We start from the raw sequence: 7,439 nt of genomic DNA, 5'->3' as shown, positions 1-7,439 counted from the left end.
CATCACTCCCCCTAATTGGGAGGAGGCCAGAGACAATTACTCGATGCCGACACATCTTTCTAGCTGATTTACACACTGAAGCTATGTTGCGCTTGGTGACCTCTGACTGTTTCATCCAAACATCGTTGGTGCCGACGTGGATAACAATATCTCTATACTCGCCGGTTTTACCTTTAGCCAGCACCATCTTCAGATTAGCCTTAAAGGCCTGATTGGTGGAGTGCTGCAGACATGGTTGTCCTTCTGGAAGGTTCTCCCATCTCCACAGAGGAACTCTGGAGCTCTGTCAGAGTGACCATTGGGTTCTTGGTCACCTCCCTGACCAAGGCCGTTTTCCTCTGTTTATTCAGTTTGGCCGGGCAGCAAGCTCTAGGAAGATTTTTGGTGGTTCCAAACTTCTTTCATTTAAGAATGATGGAGGCCACTGTGTTCTTGGGGACCTTCAATGCTGCAGACATTTCTTGGTACCCTTCCCCAGATCTCGACATAATCCTGTCTCGGAGCTCTACGGACAATTCCTTTGACCTCATGACTTGGTTTTTGCTCTGACATGCACTGTCAACTGTGGGACCTTATATAGACAGATGTTTGCCTTTCGAAATCATGTCCAATCAATTGAATTTACCACAGGTAGTCTCCAATCAAGTTGTAGAAACATCTCAAGGATTACCAATGGAAACAGGATGCACATGAGCATCATTTCGAGTCTCATAGCAATGGGTCTGAATACTTGTGTAAATAAGGTTTGTTTTTTTATTTTTAATACATTTGCAAAAATGTAGTTGCTTAGTTATTATGGGTTATTGTTTGTAGCTTGATGAGGGAAAAAAATGTTTAATCAATTTTAGACTAAGGCTGTAATGTAACAAAATGTGAAAAAGTCAATGGGTCTGAATACTTTCCGAATGCTCCTTATGTAACTCTAAATTGGATGAGGTAATTTTATACATGGGCAAGTAGAATTAGGGTTCTATTCAAGCCGTATCACGGAAATCCAGCGTTACAGCATGAAATAACTTCAAAGGCAATGTTCCCGCGTCAGCAGAGACTGCATTTACGGCAGACACTACCGATGATGGTTCAATAGGAAACTACCATTCAATCAGTAACGTTTCATCGATACAGACTGAATAGAGCCCTTAGTTCTTATGCTACTGTTGTGACTTTTTTATTGGAACAAAAATATGTATTATCAAATCCAAACTAATGGATGATTTATATTGCTTTAATGTCTTTGAAGCAGTGCGTTTGAAGAGTCATGTAAAATTAACAGAGATGAGACGAAATTAGTGAAGGAGGGTATTTTCTTTCATTATCACAGACATGCTGATTCAGAGGAGAGGAGACCATTCTCTTGTGTCCTTAGGCGCCACAGGGCAGTATGCTGCCAACGGACACCTTCTCCCATTTACATCTCCTCAGTTCTGCCTCACACTCGCTCAGCATATGGGTAGCACTGTCAGCCTCAGCCCCCAGACGGATACACAGACTCAACCCTGTCCTCAAAGCGACACCTGTTTGTTAGTCCTGTTAGAAGGAGACAAGGAAAATAGGACAAGGAAAATGTCCTTGAGATCTGGTGCAGTTTGTACACACACACACACACACACACACACACACACACACACACACACACACACACACACACACACACACACACACACACACACACACACACACACACACACACACACATATGGGAACACCAACACACACATATGCACACATGCTCATTTGCACGCGGTTGCCCATGTAAGTACACACACAAAAAACCTGAGGTGTTGAGTTGTACCATCACAGGTCTCCCACAGCTGGCAGTCACTCAGTGCAGGGTGAAGTTGTGTGGGTTGGCCACTGGCAGGCGCTGTCCTCTGTCAAGTTGTAGTACACTGCAGGGCGTGTATCTCGCACACGCTCAGTCTGTCTTTCTGACCCCTCAGAGTTGGTGGCACACACTTCTTGAGATGATCTGGACAAAAGAGCAACATGAAAACCTGAAACCGCTGAAATTAGGTCAGTTTTGTGTTTCCTCTCCTGGTGGTCAAGATGTGAACTTGGAGGCTGAGCTGATCTTATATCTGTGTCTAAGGAAATATTATAGAATTTATCATAGCTCCTAGTTAGAATATGCAGTCAAAAGGTGCCAAAAAGGTTGGTAAAAACGTACGCGCAATCTTAAGACAGTTTCTCCCATGGTTTGCATTGCACTGTTGGGTCATCAAGGGGATTGAGCGTTTTGGGTGCAGAATTCATAAAGGAAAGAAGGGAAAAAAATACCATATTTAATCTGAATTATCCGAGGGGAGAGAATACCATCAGGTAATAGTTGCAGAATGGATACATCTCCAGATTGGTGGAACTGGGTATGGTGTTTGTGAAATGCAGCTGAATCAAGGTAATCTACCCTGGTGATGCTATGTGATGGTATTGGGGTCCGGTGACCCAGAGGATCTCTGTGTCTCCCCTCAGGTTAGGACAGAGGGATCATATCTCCTATGCCATAGGTGGGCTTGCAGTGGGAGCCTGTGACAGCATTTTGAAGGGATGGGACATGACACCTGGAGCATGGCAAAAGATGAGGGAACAATCATAATGATGTTGTGTTGTGTGTGTGTGTGTGTGTGTGTGTGTGTGTGTGTGTGTGTGTGTGTGTGTGTGTGTGTGTGTGTGTGTGTGTGTGTGTGTGTGTGTGTGTGTGTGTGTGTGTGTGTGTGTGTGTGTGTGTGTGTGTGTGTGTGTGTGTGTGTGTGTGTGTGTGTGTGTGTGTGTGTGTGTGTGTGTGTGTGTGTGTGTGTGTGTGTGTGTGTGTGTGTGTGTGTGTGTGTGTGTGTGTGTGTGTGTGTGTGTGTGTGTGTGTGTGTGTGTGTAATGTGTGTGTGTGTGTGTGTGTGTGTGTGTGTGTGTGTGTGTGTGTGTGTGTGTGTGTGTGTGTGTGTGTGTGTGTGTGTGTGTGTGTGTGTGTGTGTGTGTGTGTGTGTGTGTGTGTGTGTGTGTGTGTGTGTGTGTGTGTGTGTGTGTGTGTGTGTGTGTGTGTGTGTGTGTGTGTGTGTGTGTGTGTGTGTGTGTGTGTGTGTGTGTGTGTGTGTGTGTGTGTGTGTGTGATTCTCATTCCAACCAGATGGCAACCCTCCGTACAGGTGTATTAAACCTTACTGTCCACCATATACATCTTTTGGATCCTGAGTTTAACAGCACAAATTATGGTCAAACACAGTCAAACCATTTCCAGATTGTGATATCTACTAATGTAGGAACTTACAACAACTGCATTATAATAAAAAGACTGAAACGATGACATGGTAGACTAGGGTGTTGTACAAGCCTCTGGAGCCAGCCCAGTGCAAATACATGGTGATTAGTTCATCCACAGTTGTGTTAGTGCGAGTTTAGAACAAACGTCTATATGCCCTGTAGCTTTGCTTTATCTTGGCCAGGTCGCAGTTGTAAATGAGAACTTGTTCTCAACTAGCTTACCTGATTAAATAAAGGTGAAAAAATCAAATCAAATGAAATGAAAAGCTCTCCAGCAGCAGCACTGAAGGAAACAGGCAGTAGTATAGTGGCTGTCTGTCCATCTCTTCTTACCACGACAGTCATTAGGGAGAGGAGGTGTGCTTCCACAGGTCTCTCGAGGTGAGAGGGTCAGGGCAAAGCACTGAGGCTCCATGGTCCTGGAAGTACACAAACCAACAGGCGGACACCAAACAGACGTTCAGTAAGGTAACAGCAGGGTAATATGAAGGCTGAATTAATAGAAGACAGCAATGTGTTGCTCCTGCTATGCTTTTCCAACACTGTCTTTGCTTGCCTGATTAGCACTTCGGCCTGCAGAAGTACTTTGTGAAAGGAGCTATGTATATAGTCCATGCCATGTTTTTGTTGTGTTGTGTTCATGTATAAAGTCTTATCACTGAAGTCAACAGAAGCTGCAATGATTCTGACAGGATGTATTGCATGTCTCAGTTGCTATGGCAGCCTGCCGTCACCCTGGCCTCCCCGTTGCAGTGATGGCAGCCTCTCTGAGGGGCATGAGTACTGCATGTGCGGGTTCGTGACCTCTGACTTACAGAGCAATAAGTCCAGCCAGACCAGCAAGACCAGCTGCCATGGATCACCCCTGAAGGAGGGAGGGAGGGAAATAATGGTTGAATGTAGGGTTGTGGTGAACGAAACAAGGAGAGTGAAAGGGACAGGAAGGATGGAGAGAGAGGTTATGCATATATCTGTATGTTCAGTATGTCTGAAAGCACCCAGATATAAATACACAAATACCATCATCTGGAGTATCCACACGACATGTAAAATGTAACCTACCCTCTACCTCCTACCCCTTCTCACAGGCCAGTCTGTACCAGGTTTAAAGATGTATTTACACTCATTCCCCTCTATCACCACCAGGCTGTTGTTCCTGCAGGGCTGGCTGAAGCAAGGCTGCCTTTCATTCAGGTACTGCTCTATGGCTGTCTTCAAATGGAGCCTATTCACCCCAGCACACTGCACCTCCTTTACCAGCGCATACAGAGGCCTCATCTGGAAACATGCACACCACACACAACATGGGACGAGTAATATAGCAAGCGTTTTCCCCAGCTTTTTTTACTCTACCTTTGTATGTAATCAAGCAATGATGCCAATAATCTCCCCAACAAACCGAAAACATTCCCAGAACATTAGCTAAGATCCCCATTAAGTTCACTAAAATGTTGTGCACAACATCTGTAACAGCCGCCACAGAACATTCCACAAAAGCTCTTATTAGGTTTCCAGGTAATAACACAATGTACCAGTAATGTTTTCCCAGCAAACCAAAATGGTTTCTGTGAAAGTTCCCAGAACATTTGTTAGGTTGTGGCAAATGTTCTCATAACACAAAAACTGTCCAGTAGTGCTGATGATTATACAAGGTTTGTATGAAACATTCTGCTGATGTTGCAAGACTGTCCCCAGAACACATTTAGTCTGTTCTTTAAAGGTTCCCAGAATGTTTAATTAGGTTGTGGGAACAGTCTGGTGGGAACATTGTAGGGACATCACAAAAGGTGTTCCCTAAACACACAAAAAAACGGTCCAGTTGTGCGGCTGATTATACAATGTTTCTTCTAGGGTGTAAAAAACATTCACTTGATGTTGCAAGAACGCTCCCAGAACACATTTACACTTTTTTGGTTACTACACGATTGCATATGTGTTATTTCATAGTTTTGATGGCTTTCTCTATTCTACTTGAATGTAGAAAATAGTGCAAATAATAAAAACCCTGGAATGAGTAGTTGTGTCCAAACTTTTTACTGGTACTGTAGGTAGGGATAAAGTCGATAGCCCAACTGTGGTTAGTCCAACGTCATCATCCTGTTGCTCTCTGATAGCCATTGAACTCTACCGTGCAAATATACCATGTGTTATAGGGAAATAATTCACTCTCTAGAATCCCCTTCAAGACAGTCAGAAACAAGTATTCAACAATACCATGGTATAAATACAGGGATTCCAATGCAGTAGACACTTTAGCTGCAGCTCATACAGTTACACTACATGTAACTTTCACCATTACTTTGGTGTCCAGCCAAAGAATCAAACTAGACTATATAAAGGTGGTTTCCAAGGACGTCAAAAAGCTCTGATGGCCATTATTAAACCATTATTATATACTTAGTTTTTTTTAGTCTTGTTCACCATCTGTTGTGGGGCACCATGCTCCAACTCACTGCCATTGGGGCCAGCAGTGTAACCAACAGAGATGACATGTTCTAGCCATGGCACTCTGTTACTCCCACTACTACTGTATGTCACTAGAATGATACGTCTGAGGTGTCTATATTAGGACAGCCTCTGTCTCAGCTGGAGCTGATCCAGTCTCAGCAGGAGTTCTGTTTCTCCCCATCACACCCATCTGTTTCTCTGTTTCTTAGTCGATGCTGAGTAAGGCGTGGAAGAGTTCGCACAGAGTCCCCTCAGACAGGTAATGGGTTTCAAACCTTTTCACCACTGTCCTATAGCTGGCGTAGTCGTACATGGTGGGGAAGGTGGCCTTCCAGAACCTTCTCAGACATAGAACGGTATCCTCTGGCATTGTTATGGAACTGAGCCAACTCCACGTCGTTCTTTACCACCAATAGGTGGTTCTTCTATGCATCAAAAAAACAAGTGTCACAATAGGCTAATTTTAACAGTTTTCAAAAATGTAATTATCATCTCTGGAAGAAGAGAGGTGTGAGAGGAGAAAACAATGAATATCAAGTAAATAGTGGGAAATGAAATAAAACATAACCCTTGGTAGAAGTAGACCTGTCACCATCGTCGTAAGGAGCCGACCAAAATGCAGCGTGGTATGTGGTCTTTCTGTAGCTCAGTTGGTAGAGCATGGCGCTTGTAACGCCAGGGTAGTGGGTTCGATTCCCGGGACCACCCATACGTAGAATGTATGCACACATGACTGTAAGTCGCTTTGGATAAAAGCGTCTGCTAAATGGCATATTATTATTATTATTATTATATTTATGTGTTCATGATGATTTTTTTATTAAAGAAAGCACTGAACACTGAATACAAACTATACAAAACAATAAACGAATAACGACCGTGAAGCTATAATGAGAACTGTGCTGACACAAGCAACAAACATAGACAATCACCCACACACAAACAGTGAAACCCAGGCTACCTTAGTATGATTCTCAATTAGGGACAACTAATGACACCTGCCTCTGATTGAGAACCATACTAGGCCGAAACATAGAAATCCCAAAATCGTAGAAAAACAAACATAGACTGCCCACCCCAACTCATGCCCTGACCATACTAAATAACGACAAAACAAAGGAAATAAAGGTCAGAACGTGACAAGACCACTATAATACAGGTCAGGTCACTCTTGACACCCCTCTCCACTCCACTTCGCTGAAAAACATTTTAGCGTAATTTTCCTTCAATTCTACACATTTTGCCATAGGACATACAGAAAATGTTGCAGTTTTAAAGCAAATCTAAACAAAACACATCACTGAGTACCACTCTCCATATTTTCAAGAATGGTGGTGACTGCATGATGTTAGGGGTATGCTTGTCATCTTCAAGGACTAGGGAGTTTGATAAGATACAAAGAAGCGGAAGAGAGCTAAGAACAGGCAAAATCCTAGAGGAACACCTGGTTCAGTTTGCTTTCCAAAAGTCATTGGAAGACAAATTCACCATTCAGCAGGACAATAACCTTAAACATAAGGCCAAATATACACTTGAGTTGCTTACCGAGATGACATTGATGTTCCTGAGCGGCCTAATTATAGTTTTGACTTAAATCTGGTTGAAAAGCTGACAAGACTTTAAAATGGTTGTCTAGCAATGATCAACAGCCAACTTGACAGAGCTTGAAGAATTTTGTGCAAATGTTGTACAATCCAGTTGTGCAAAGCTCTTAGAGACTTACCCAGAAATACTCACAG

The 7,439-nt window shown here is 43.3% G+C and overlaps 1 pseudogene; it reads right to left on the bottom strand.

The window, feature by feature from the left end:
- Positions 1 to 1,362: 1,362 nt before the first annotated feature.
- On the bottom strand, positions 1,363 to 6,070 carry LOC118357964 (complement component C7-like; annotated as a pseudogene).
- Between the last annotated feature and the right edge of the window lie 1,369 nt (positions 6,071 to 7,439).

This window comes from Oncorhynchus keta, chromosome 25 (genome assembly GCF_023373465.1).
Source record: "Oncorhynchus keta strain PuntledgeMale-10-30-2019 chromosome 25, Oket_V2, whole genome shotgun sequence".
Classification (NCBI taxonomy): Eukaryota; Metazoa; Chordata; class Actinopteri; order Salmoniformes; family Salmonidae; genus Oncorhynchus; species Oncorhynchus keta.
Note: the sequence above shows the minus strand (reverse complement) of the source record. Positions and strands in the feature narration are given on the sequence as shown.